The sequence below is a fragment of the Pseudophryne corroboree genome, chromosome 6, assembly GCF_028390025.1.
Source record: "Pseudophryne corroboree isolate aPseCor3 chromosome 6, aPseCor3.hap2, whole genome shotgun sequence".
In the NCBI taxonomy this organism is placed as follows: domain Eukaryota; kingdom Metazoa; phylum Chordata; class Amphibia; order Anura; family Myobatrachidae; genus Pseudophryne; species Pseudophryne corroboree.
In genome coordinates, this window is record NC_086449.1 from 572499669 (window position 1) to 572511807 (window position 12139).

Consider the following 12139-nt stretch of genomic DNA (forward strand, 5'->3'; position numbering starts at 1 on the left):
CCTCCGTTGGGGCCTTCCTGGCCTCACACCACGCAACATATTTTCGCCATATGCGTTGATAATGGTTTGCGGTTACTTCTTTCCTAGCTTTAATCAGCGTAGGAATGACTTCCTCCGGAATGCCCTTTTCCTTCAGGATCCGGTGTTCAACCGCCATGCCGTCAAACGCAGCCGCGGTAAGTCTTGGAACAGACAGGGCCCCTGCTGCAGCAGGTCCTGTCTGAGCGGCAGAGGCCATGGGTCCTCGGAGATCATTTCTTGAAGTTCCGGGTACCAAGCTCTTCTTGGCCAATCCGGAACAATGAGTATAGTTCTTACTCCTCTTCTCCTTATTATCCCCAGTACCTTTGGTATGAGAGGAATAGGAGGGAACACATAAACCGACCGGTACACCCACGGTGTCACTAGAGCGTCCACAGCTATCGCCTGCGGGTCCCTTGACCTGGCGCAATATCTTTCTAGCTTTTTGTTTAGGCGGGACGCCATCATGTCCACCTGTGGCCTTTCCCAACGGTTTACAATCAGTTGGAAGACTTCTGGATGAAGTCCCCACTCTCCCAGGTGGAGGTCGTGCCTGCTGAGGAAGTCTGCTTCCCAGTTGTCCACTCCCGGAATGAACACTGCTGACAGTGCTAACACGTGATTTTCCGCCCATCGGAGAATCCTTGTGGCTTCTGCCATCGCCGTCCTGCTTCTCGTGCCGCCCTGTCGGTTTACATGGGCGACCGCCGTGATGTTGTCTGACTGGATCAGTACCGGCTGGTTTTGAAGCAGGGGTTTTGCCTGACTTAGGGCATTGTAAACGGCCCTCAGTTACAGAATATTTATGTGTAGGGAAGTCTCCTGACTTGACCATAGTCCTTGGAAGTTTCTTCCCTGTGTGACTGCCCCCCAGCCTCGAAGGCTGGCATCCGTGGTCACCAGGACCCAGTAGGAAGCTACCATCTTTCCCAGGATCCGCGTGCAGTGATGCACCGACACCTGTTTTGGTTTTAGGAGGCCTCTGACTAGAGATGACAGCTCCTTGGCCTTCTCCTCCGGGAGAAACACTTTTTTCTGTTCTGTGTCCAGAACCATCCCCAGGAACAGTAGACGTGTCGTAGGGACCAGCTGTGACTTTGGAATATTTAGAATACAGCCGTGCTGCTGTAGCACCTCCCGAGATAGTGCTACCCCGACCAACAACTGCTCCCTGGACCTCGCCTTTATCAGGAGATCGTCCAAGTACGGGATAATTAAAACTCCCCTCTTTCGAAGGAGTATCATCATTTCGGCCATTACCTTGGTAAAGACCCTCGGAGCCGTGGATAGACCGAACGGCAACGTCTGGAATTGGTAATGACAATCCTGTACCACAAATCTGAGGTACTCCTGTTGAGGATGGTAAATGGGGACATGCAGGTAAGCATCCTTGATGTCCAGTGATACCATGTAATCCCCCTCGTCCAGGCTTGCAATAACCGCCCTGAGCGATTCCATCTTGAACTTGAATTTTTTTATATATGTGTTCAAGGATTTCAAATTTAAAATGGGTCTCACCGAACCGTCCGGTTTCGGTACCACAAACATTGTGGAATAGTAACCCCGTCCTTGTTGAAGTAGGGGCACCTTTACTATCATCTGCTGGTAATACAGCTTGTGAATTGCCTCTATCACAGCCTCCCTGCCTGAGGGAGTTGTTGGCAAGGCAGATTTGAGGAAACGGCGGGGGGGAGACGTCTCGAATTCCAGCTTGTACCCCTGAGATACTACTTGAAAGATCCAGGGATCCACCTGTGAGCGAGCCCACTGATCGCTGAAATTTTTGAGACGGGCCCCCACCGTACCTGGCTCCGCCTGTGGAGCCCCAGCGTCATGCTGTGGACTTAGAGGAAGCGGGGGAGGACTTTTGCTCCTGGGAACTGGCTGTATGCTGCAGATTTTTCCCTCTACCTCTGCCTCTGGGCAGAAAGGACGCGCCTTTAAACCGCTTGCCCTTATGGGGCCGAAAGGACTGTACCTGATACTTTCTTTGGCTGTGAGGGAACATGGGGTAAAAATGCAGACTTCCCAGCAGTTGCTGTGGAAACGAGGTCCGAGAGACCATCCCCGAACAACTCCTCACCTTTATAAGGCAAAACTTCCATGTGCCTTTTTGAGTCTGCATCACCTGTCCACTGCCGAGTCCATAACCCTCTCCTGGCAGAAATGGACATTGCACTTATTTTAGATGCCAGCCAGCAAATATCCCTCTGTGCATCTCTCATGTATAAGACTGCGTCTTTAATATGCTCTATGGTTAGCAATATAGTGTCCCTGTCTAGGGTATCAATATTTTCCAACAGGGAATCTGACCACGCAGCTGCAGCACTGCACATCCATGCTGAAGCAATAGCTGGTCTCAGTATAATACCTGTGTGTGTATATACAGACTTCAGGATAGCCTCCTGCTTTCTATCAGCAGGTTCCTTTAGGGCGGCCGTACCCGGAGACGGTAGTGCCACCTTTTTAGACAAACGTGTGAGCGCTTTATCCACCCTAGGGGATGTTTCCCAACGTGACCTATCCTCTGGCGGGAAAGGGTACGTCATTAGAAACCTTTTAGAAATTACCAGTTTCTTATCGGGGGAAGCCCACGCTTCTTCACACACTTCATTTAATTCCTCAGATGGAGGAAAAACTACTGGTAGTTTTTTCTCTCCAAACATAATACCCATTTTTGTGGTACCGGGGGTAACATCAGAAATGTGCAACACATTTTTCATTGCCTCAATCATGTAACGTGTGGCCCTATTGGAAGTTACATTAGTCTCATCGTCGTCGACACTGGAGTTAGTATCCGTGTCGACATCTGTGTCTGCCATCTGAGGTAGCGGGCGTTTTAGAGCCCCTGATGGCTTTTGAGACGCCTGGGCAGGCACAGGCTGAGAAGCCGGCTGTCCCATATTTGGTATGTCGTCAAACCGTAGTTCCTTCCACATAACCATCCACTCAGGTGTCGGCCCCGCAGGGGGTGACATCACATTTATAGGCATCTGCTCCGCCTCCACATAAGCCTCCTCATCAAACATGTCGACACAGCCGTACAGACACACCGCATACACACAGGGAATGCTCTGACAGAGGACAGGACCCCACAAAGCCCTTTGGGGAGACAGAGAGAGAGTATGCCAGCACACACCAGAGCGCTATATAACACAGGGATCTCACTATGAATGAGTGTTTTTTCCCTTATAGCTGCTTATATTATATATACTGCGCCTAAATTTAGTGCCCCCCCTCTCTTTTTTACCCTTATGTAGCTTGACACTGCAGGGGAGAGCCAGGGAGCGTCCTTCCAGCGGAGGTGTGAGGGAAAAATGGAGCCAGTGTGCTGAGGAAGATAGCCCCGCCCCTTTTCCGGCGGACTTCTCCCGCTTTTTCTGGAATTCTGGCTCTGTAAGGGGGCCGGCGGCGCGGCTCCGGGACCGAACGATCGAGGTCGGGTCCTGTGTTCGATCCCTCTGGAGCTAATGGTGTCCAGTAGCCTAAGAAGCCCAAGCTACCTCTAGTCAGGTAGGTTCGCTTCTTCTCCCCTTAGTCCCTCGCTGCAGTGAGTCTGTTGCCAGCAGATCTCACTGTAAAATAAAAAACCTAAATATACTTTCTTTCTAGGAGCTCAGGAGAGCCCCTAGTGTGCATCCAGCTCAGCCGGGCACAAGATTCTAACTGAAGTCTGGACGAGGGTCATAGTGGGAGGAGCCAGTGCACACCAGTAGTCTAAAGCTTTCTTTTAGTTGTGCCCAGTCTCCTGCGGAGCCGCTATTCCCCATGGTCCTTACGGAGTCCCAGCATCCACTTAGGACATCAGAGAAAATAACACATCCACACAGTATTACCTATGCTTGTGTATAGTTATTGCATTATTCTATGCGAATGTTCATTATTGTGTCAACTGTGTTTACTTTTGCAGCACTTAACCTATAAAATCTTAAGGAGAAAAATCTAGAAAAGGGGACATTTGTCTAACATCCCCCCCGGGTTTTCAATATTATAATATGTGAACTGTAATAAATAGTGATAAGATTTCAATTAATTTGTGCTGAATTTGCAGATTCTCGGGATTATTGCAGGTAATCATTACCCAACTACATTATGTCAAGTTTTAATTGTGTAATCTAATTAAACAGAGTTATGTTCCCCAATGCCATTGTAATTGGTTTACCTGCTTTATAGAATACACGAATACCATGCCAAAGATCAATTTCAAAGTTTGTTTGGGGTAGGAATTATGTAACAAGAATCTATCTGCAAAAGACAGGAGGGTTTATATTGGTCTTGCCAAATGGAGTCCCTTGAAGAAATGCCAAATCATGAATTTTTATTTAGTAAATCCATTTACAAATTAAAACCACAAGGGCCCCAGTGGACTCCTCTGGAGATGCCAACAAGTCCTCTTTGTTATTGGAATCACCAGAAATTTGCTCCCAGTATATGCTGGAACACCCCAACCCTGTCCCACTATTATACATATCCTAAGCCAATGTTGCAGTGATTTCCTGTATCCCCTGCTGCAATCTTGTCCCATATCAGTCAGAGCAGTGGGAGGTAGCATGTCTTGGTTCCCACTACACGTCAGAGACTGGACTGATTTTCTAACATTAATGTTATTAATTAGATGTGCTGGTAGCACCATTAACAGAATTATTTAACCAGTCACTAAATACAGGTGCCATTCCAGAGGACTGGAAGAGCGAATGTAGTTCCACTGTACAAAAGTGGAAGGAAGCAGCAAGTAACTACAGACCAGTAAGCCTTACATCAGTAGTAGGGAAAGTAATGGAAAAACTATTAAAAGTAAGAGTTGTGGAATATCTTAAATCAAAGAAATTACATGATCCATAACAGCATGGATTTACTGGTGGGAGATCATGGCAAACAAATCTTATTGACTTTTTTGACTCTGATGAAAATTAATAGATCATGGGGGAGCTGTAGATGTAGCATATCTAGACTTTAGTAAAGCATTTGACACTGTCCCACATCGCGGACTGCTAAATAAACTTGAAAGCTTGGGGGAGGATTATAAAACATTTAAATGTATAAGAACCTGGTTGCAGGATAGGAAACAGACAGTTGTAGTAAATGGAGTGCAATCTATGGAGGGAAATGTTACCAGTGGAGTACCCCAGGAATATGTGCTTGCACCAGTTCTCTTTAATATCTTTGCTGGTGACATTGCAAATGGTATTGAAGGGAAAGTATGCCTTTTTGCAGATGATACAAAGATATGCAACAGGGTAGACACACCGGGACTGGTAAAACAAATGATTGATGACCTAGCTAGGCTTGAGAAATGGTAAAAAACGTGGCAACTACAGTTTAATGCTAAAAAATGCAAAATCATGCACTTGGGTCTCAAAAACCCAAAGGCTAAGTATAGTATCAAGGGTACTATAATGGAAACTACTGAGGAGGAAAGGGATTTAGGAGTCACTATTTCAAGTGACTTAAAGGCAGGGAAACAAAGCAATGACAAAGGCAAGTCAGATGCTTGGTTGCATAGGAAGTGGAATCAGTAGCAGGGAAAAAGAAGTAATAATGCCACTGTATAGGTAATTGGTACAGTGTCATCTGGAATACTGTGTCCAGTTCTGGAGACCATATCTCCAGAAGGATATAAATACATTAGAGAGTGTACAAAGAAGGGCAACTAAAATGGTGCATGGCCTACATCACAAAACTTACACGGAAAGGCAAAAAGATCTTAACATGTATAGTTTGGAGAGAAGGGAAAAGGGGGACATGATAGAAACTTTCAAATATACCAAGGGTTTTAACAAAGTTCAGTAGGGGAAACATTCTTCAAAGGAAGAGACATATTAGAACCCGAGGACATACACTGAAACAGGAGGGGGGGGGGGGGGGGGGGAGTTCAGGGGAAAATCTAAGGAAAAATTACTTCACAGAAAGGGTAGCGGATAAGTGGAATAGCCTCCCATCAGAGGTGGTAGAGCAATTTAAACGTGCTTGGGATAGGCATATGTATATCCTTACAAAGACTTAAGGTTCAAAATGGGTTGAGATTACCTAAAAGGATTTAAAAAAAAGGGGCAGACTAGATGGGCCAAGTGGTTCTTATCTGCTGTCAAATTCTATGTTTCTATGTAATGTATAAATGTGATTGTGTTGTTATACAAGTATTTAATAGAATTTGAAAAAAGGTGAACCATAGGTAAGAGTTCTAATATGTTTTGTGAGAAAGACCACAGCAGCCTATTGAATGCTTCTTCTACATCCAGAGAAACTTATTTTGTCTGTGATAAGGCAATACTGCTGTTATTGTGGGCCTAATTACTTTATTGTCATGATTGTATGCTCTTTGGGATTGGTCAGTTTTGGAGGTTTTGCTTCCTCAAGTAATTTGTAAAGTGGCTTTAGCAGGAGGGGTAGGGTAGAGGGAAATTGTTTTGCAATATCATAAATGTCTTATCTGAAGATAAGTTTAGAATTGAGGTAATATGTAATAAAATAAGAGTTAATTTTTCCCTTTGTCCCTTAGCCATATTTGCCACAACTGTCCAAACTTTATTGTCCCATGTGTAAAATGTATTGGCATTGTAATCAAACCTGTGTTTGGCCTAAGGAGTAAGAACATCTGAAATCATATTTACACTTGTCATACCTGTCAAGATAGGTCTTCATGAGGCAATTTTTATAGAGAAGTAGACTGGGAGGTTCAGGTGCCGGAGCTCCCTAAAGATACTTATGTTTTGGCCAGTGGACATCACAACATTCTGATTTGCCTAAGACAGAATTTTCAGTGAAGTTGTCTATATTTATCATTCTGCTTAACAATACAGGAAACTTTGTGGGTAAAAGGCAAAGTTGGGAGCATAAATAATAAAGGGATTACTTTATAATTATTTATGGAAATGCATAAAAATGAATAAGAATGTACAGAATTTCATTCTTTTTTTTTTTTTTTTAATTAATATTTTTATTAGAGAAAAGTCGAGTATGCAAGTACAAAACAATCAGGAGATGACAGCTCCAAGTCAATGCTTAATCACATACAAGTTATCCCATAGGGAACAACCAAATATTACAAAAACAAGGGAGTATTACATTAATACCAAATATATGCATATCTCGACCAAAATTTTTTTATGTTTAAACATCAAGCAAAAAGAAAAATAATAAGAAAGGTTCTGAGAAGAGGAGAGAAAGAAAGAGTGGGGGAAAGAGAGGAAAGGGAGGAGGGGGGATGGGAGAGTGGTGGTACGTCAGAGAAGCGGACTAGGTGAATACGTGACATGGGAGAGTAGTACTTCCCAGCTACAAATCATACCATCTGTACAACCGGGGCCTGTGTAACACCTCTTATGTTTATTGGAACCTGTGTGGTGTAGAGAACTGCCTCACAATGTGACATATCCCATCAATCCCCGGTAGTAGGGGGCGTAGTATAGGTGAACCATGGTTCCCATATCCTCCTATATTTGTCCGATCTGTCATGTAAGGAGGCTGTGATTTTCTCCATCGTGGAGATATGCCAAATTTTTGCTATTAGCATGCTCCTAGGGGGGGTATTGGTGTTTTTCCAATTTTTAGCTACCACACATCGAGCCGCATGTAAGATTTGGAGAACTAGGCTATTCGCATGGCTATCTAGGTTGGGTAAGGGTAGGCCCAGCAAGGCTGACCAGGGGCCCAGAGTTATCCGTGAACAGAAGACAGCGCCTAAGAGAGCCTCCACCTGAGACCAGAACGTGTGCATTTTGGGGCATGACCACCAGATGTGTTTAAAGTCTCCAATCTGGCCACATCCACGCCAACACAATGGGGAGGACCCGGGAAAGATCTTATGCATTGTTGCAGGGACCCGATACCATCTAGTGTAGACTTTATAAGAATTTTCCTTCACAAGAGAGGAAATTGAGGATTGGGCTACTTTTTGTCTAATGGTTTCCCATGAGTCTTCATCAGGTGGAGGGCCTAGGTCCCGCTCCCACTTGCGTTCATGGGGGAGGATGCTTGTTGCCTTCAGAGAACGTAATAAGCCGTAGAGTATAGAAATAATACCCTGCCGCATAGGAGAGTAAATACAGAGACGCTCCAAGGGGGTGAGTTGGCGAATAACCTGGGATTTGGGGAGGGAGCTTAAAACAGAGCGGAGCTGCAAATATTCATAAAATACGGGTTGGGAGATATCATATCTGTCACATAGAGATTGTAGGGACCGCCATGAGGATCCTTCTATAAAATCAAATACGAGTCCCGGACGTGGGTTCAGATGAAGCCACGAATGAGATCGCAAAGTAGAGCCTGGGGGGAAATCCCTATTATCCCAGATGGACGTGATAGGAGATGGAAAAGTGGACAGGCCATAATGCCGAATGCAGAAAAACCACAAGGCGCAAGTGAGTTTTGTCGAAGGGACACAGGTTTGCAATGACCGTAGTAGCTTGGTCGGCGAAAGGAGGGAGACCAAAGAAGAGACCCCGGCCGCTAAAAGCTCGATTCGAATCCAAGGCAGGTGGGGGGCAGGGGAGAACCATGCCAGAGCCTGACTCAAGTGAGTTGTATGGTAGTATTTACGGATATCCGGCAATCCCCTACCTCCCGCCAACGGGTCACGTATCAGAGCGGAGGTCCTGATTCTAGGGGGCTTACCAGACCATATAAATTTTACAAAGAGTTTCTGCATTCGACATAAGGCCTCAGCGGGGATGCTCACGGGGATTGTTTGGATCAGATATAGGATCCTCGGAAGGATGTTCATTTTAATTGATACTATCCGTCCAAACCAGGCTATAATCTGTTTGTCCCAAGCTCTAAGGTCAAACTCTATACATTTAAAAAGGGCAGGGAAGTTTTCAGAGTATAGAGAGTCGTACGAGTTTGTGATATACACGCCAAGGTACTTAATTTTCTTGGAGCGCCAAGAAAAGCTATAGTTAGCAGCTAGGAGAGACCTGGTATTCTCATCAAGGTGCAGTGGGAGGGCTTCCGATTTGAAGTAATTAATACGATATCCCGAGTAATGAGAGTATAATGAGAGGGTTTTAAATAGATTAGGGATGGATATATTGGGAGAGGAGATAGTCAAGAGAACATCATCTGCGAATAATGACAATTTGAATTCCTCCTTACCAACATAGATGCCTTTGATATCGGGGTTAGCCCTAACCATACACGCCAGAGGTTCGATCGTCATAGCAAAAATTAGTGGTGACAAGGGACACCCCTGGCGTGTACCGTTGCTAATGTGAAAGAGTTGAGAGTCCTTGCCATTGACCCGAACTCTAGCGGAGGGGTTAGAGTAAAGTGCCTGAATACCCTGAAGTAGGCTTCCCCCCAGACCGAATCTGCGTAGAGTGGCAAACATGAAGGGCCATAGTATTTTATCAAAAGCCTTCTCTGCGTCTAGCGAGAGAAGGACGGAGGGCATTTTAGTTTTGTTAATAAGATGGACCAAATTAATAGTTCTTCGTGTATTGTCTCTGGCTTGTCGGCCTGGGATGAAGCCCACCTGGTCGGCGTGTATTAAGCGCGGGAGAACTGGGTTTAATCTTAAGGCTAGAATTTTGGCGAATAACTTAATATCGTTATTTAATAAGGAAATGGGGCAGTAGCTAGCGCAGGAGTTGGGATCTTTCCCAAGTTTATGGATTAAAACTATTCGTGCCTCCAAGGTACGAGGTGATAGAGGATTACCACTTAGGAAACCATTGAATAGCCGGCAAAGGTGGGGCAGAAGCGTCCCCTTAACTTTCTTGTAATACGTAATTGACATCCCATCAGGTCCAGGGGCCTTACCCGGTTTCTGAGTTTTAAGAGCGTTCTCTATTTCTTCGATAGTAATCTCTGAGCCTAATTGGGACACTGTCGTGCCACTCAGTGACGGTAGGTTACATTTATCTAGGAGGGAGTCAATTCCCCTTTCAAGTCTCGGTGATGAGGGGGGAGACATTTCCGAGTTGTACAGTAATTTACAAAATTCCTCGAATTCACCCAGAATGCGGTCAGGATCATGGGTCAGAGCCCCTTGTTTGGTGCGAATGGATAAGATATTTTTGGAAGAAATCCGAGCCCTCAACTTTCTGGCTAGTAGTTTATCTGCTTTATCCCCTTTTTCGTAGTAAATCTGGTTAAGACGTCTAAGGCACATTTCAGTCTTATGAGACAACAGTAAATTAAGTTCGCCTCTGATTTTAAGTATCTTTTCTAAATCAGCAGGGTTTAGAGAGGACTTATGCACTTCCTCCATTTGGTGGAGCTCATTAGTTAACTCTAGAATCTTTTGGGAACGCTGTTTGGTGATCCTGGCAGCAGTCTGGATGAAGTGGCCCCGGAGGACCGCTTTGTGTGCCTCCCACAGGGTCATATCGGATATGCCGGGGGTTTGGTTCTCATTGAAGTAATCAGTTAATGCCTGAGTAGTTTGCTGTAACACTTCAGGTTGTTGGAGGAGGGCGTCGTTAAGAGACCAGGAGGGGGGGGAAGGAGTGCGAGCCAACCCAGTCAGAGTCAGAGAGATCGGGGCGTGATCGGACCACGTGATTGGATAAATACAGCAGTTCTGGATTCTAGATGTTAGATCCCTTCCGACCATAATCATATCAATTCTAGTATATAGATTATGGACTGGGGAAAAGAACGTGTAATCCTTAATTAGGGGGTCGACAACCCTCCAGGAGTCAAATAGAAGGTGATTTTTAAGCAGCGACTGCAGGGCTCTGGAGTTGCGGGCGCTGATATGGGACTGGGACAGTGGGAGGGGGTGGGAGCGATCCAGACTATGGTGTAGTATGGTGTTAAAGTCTCCTGCTATTAAGATGTCACCTTTCCTACACTGGGCGATTTTGGAGTCTAAGGAAGCAAAGAACGAGGCCTGGTTAATATTGGGAGCGTAGACATTGACCATGGTGATAGGAACATTATTAAGTTTACCTACTATAATGAGAAACCTACCGCGCTTATCCTTAATGATTCGGTCTGATTCCAAATGTAAATGAGCGGGGATCAGTATGGCGACCCCTCTTTTCTTTTGAGTGCGATCACAGGCGTGTATGGTAACAGGGTGGCGTCTAGAACGTAGTTCAGGGTGGGAAGTCCCTCTGAAATGCGTCTCCTGGAGGAATACCAGATCTCCCCTCACCTGTTTCAGAAAAAGAAATAACTTGGTCCTCTTTTGAGGACTATTGAGGCCCTTCACATTGTAGGATATTACGTTAACAGACATAATGTTACAAGTATAAGCATAGCATGAGTGGTCTTAATGACCCATAAGTGGTCTCCCTGGGGAACAAGGGGAACAAGGGGAAGAGGGAGAGCGGGAAGTGGGGGAAGAAGAAGGAGAAGAAAAAGAAGAAGAAGAATCGAAAGAGTCACAAAAAGACATTTAAGAAACTGTAAAATTAACCTATAGAATTGACCGAGCCAGCGACCCATTGTACGCTGCGTACGGGTCCGTATGTTTGAGCACCCGTATGGGGAATTTAAGGGAAAAAAGAACTCCCTTATGCTCAAAACTGACTATGGAGGCTCGGTGGAGGGCGTGGCTCCGGCCACCTGGGCGCCCACCAATTAAACATAGGGGGGGCGACCAAGGGGGTCGTTGCAACAACCTGCCATAATGGACCACTGTTGGAATTATATAAGTAAATAATCTCAGCTCGAAAAGAAATTCTTAAACCTCTAAACTAGTTTGTAAAACAGTAACATTTGACGTATAGTGACCCAGCAGCGCATCTGTGCAGAGACTTTCACGGAGGGTCATGGCTTGTAGAGGTTTTCTCCGGAACTGTCGACCAAAGACGTCGAGGTGCTCGCTGAGGGAGGGGTGAGTTTGGTGAGTGTCGGAGATCTGGAGCATCCCGCGGAGAGGAAGGTTTGTTGGCCTCCGGGGGGGGCAAGTTCAGTCTCAACAGAAGCCTGTGAGCCTCTTCTTTGGATCGTGCCAACAATCTCTTCCCATCCAGCTGCACGATTAAAGCAAAAGGAAAGCCCCATCTGTAGCGGATTTGATTATCCCTGAGGATTTGGGTGTACTCCCTCAAATCGAAGCGCCTCTTGAGAGTAGTAGGGGATAAGTCCTGAAACACCAATAGCTTATGTGATTCGAATAGACACACGTCTTTATTCCGGGCAGCCGACAATATTCTCTCTTTAGTTT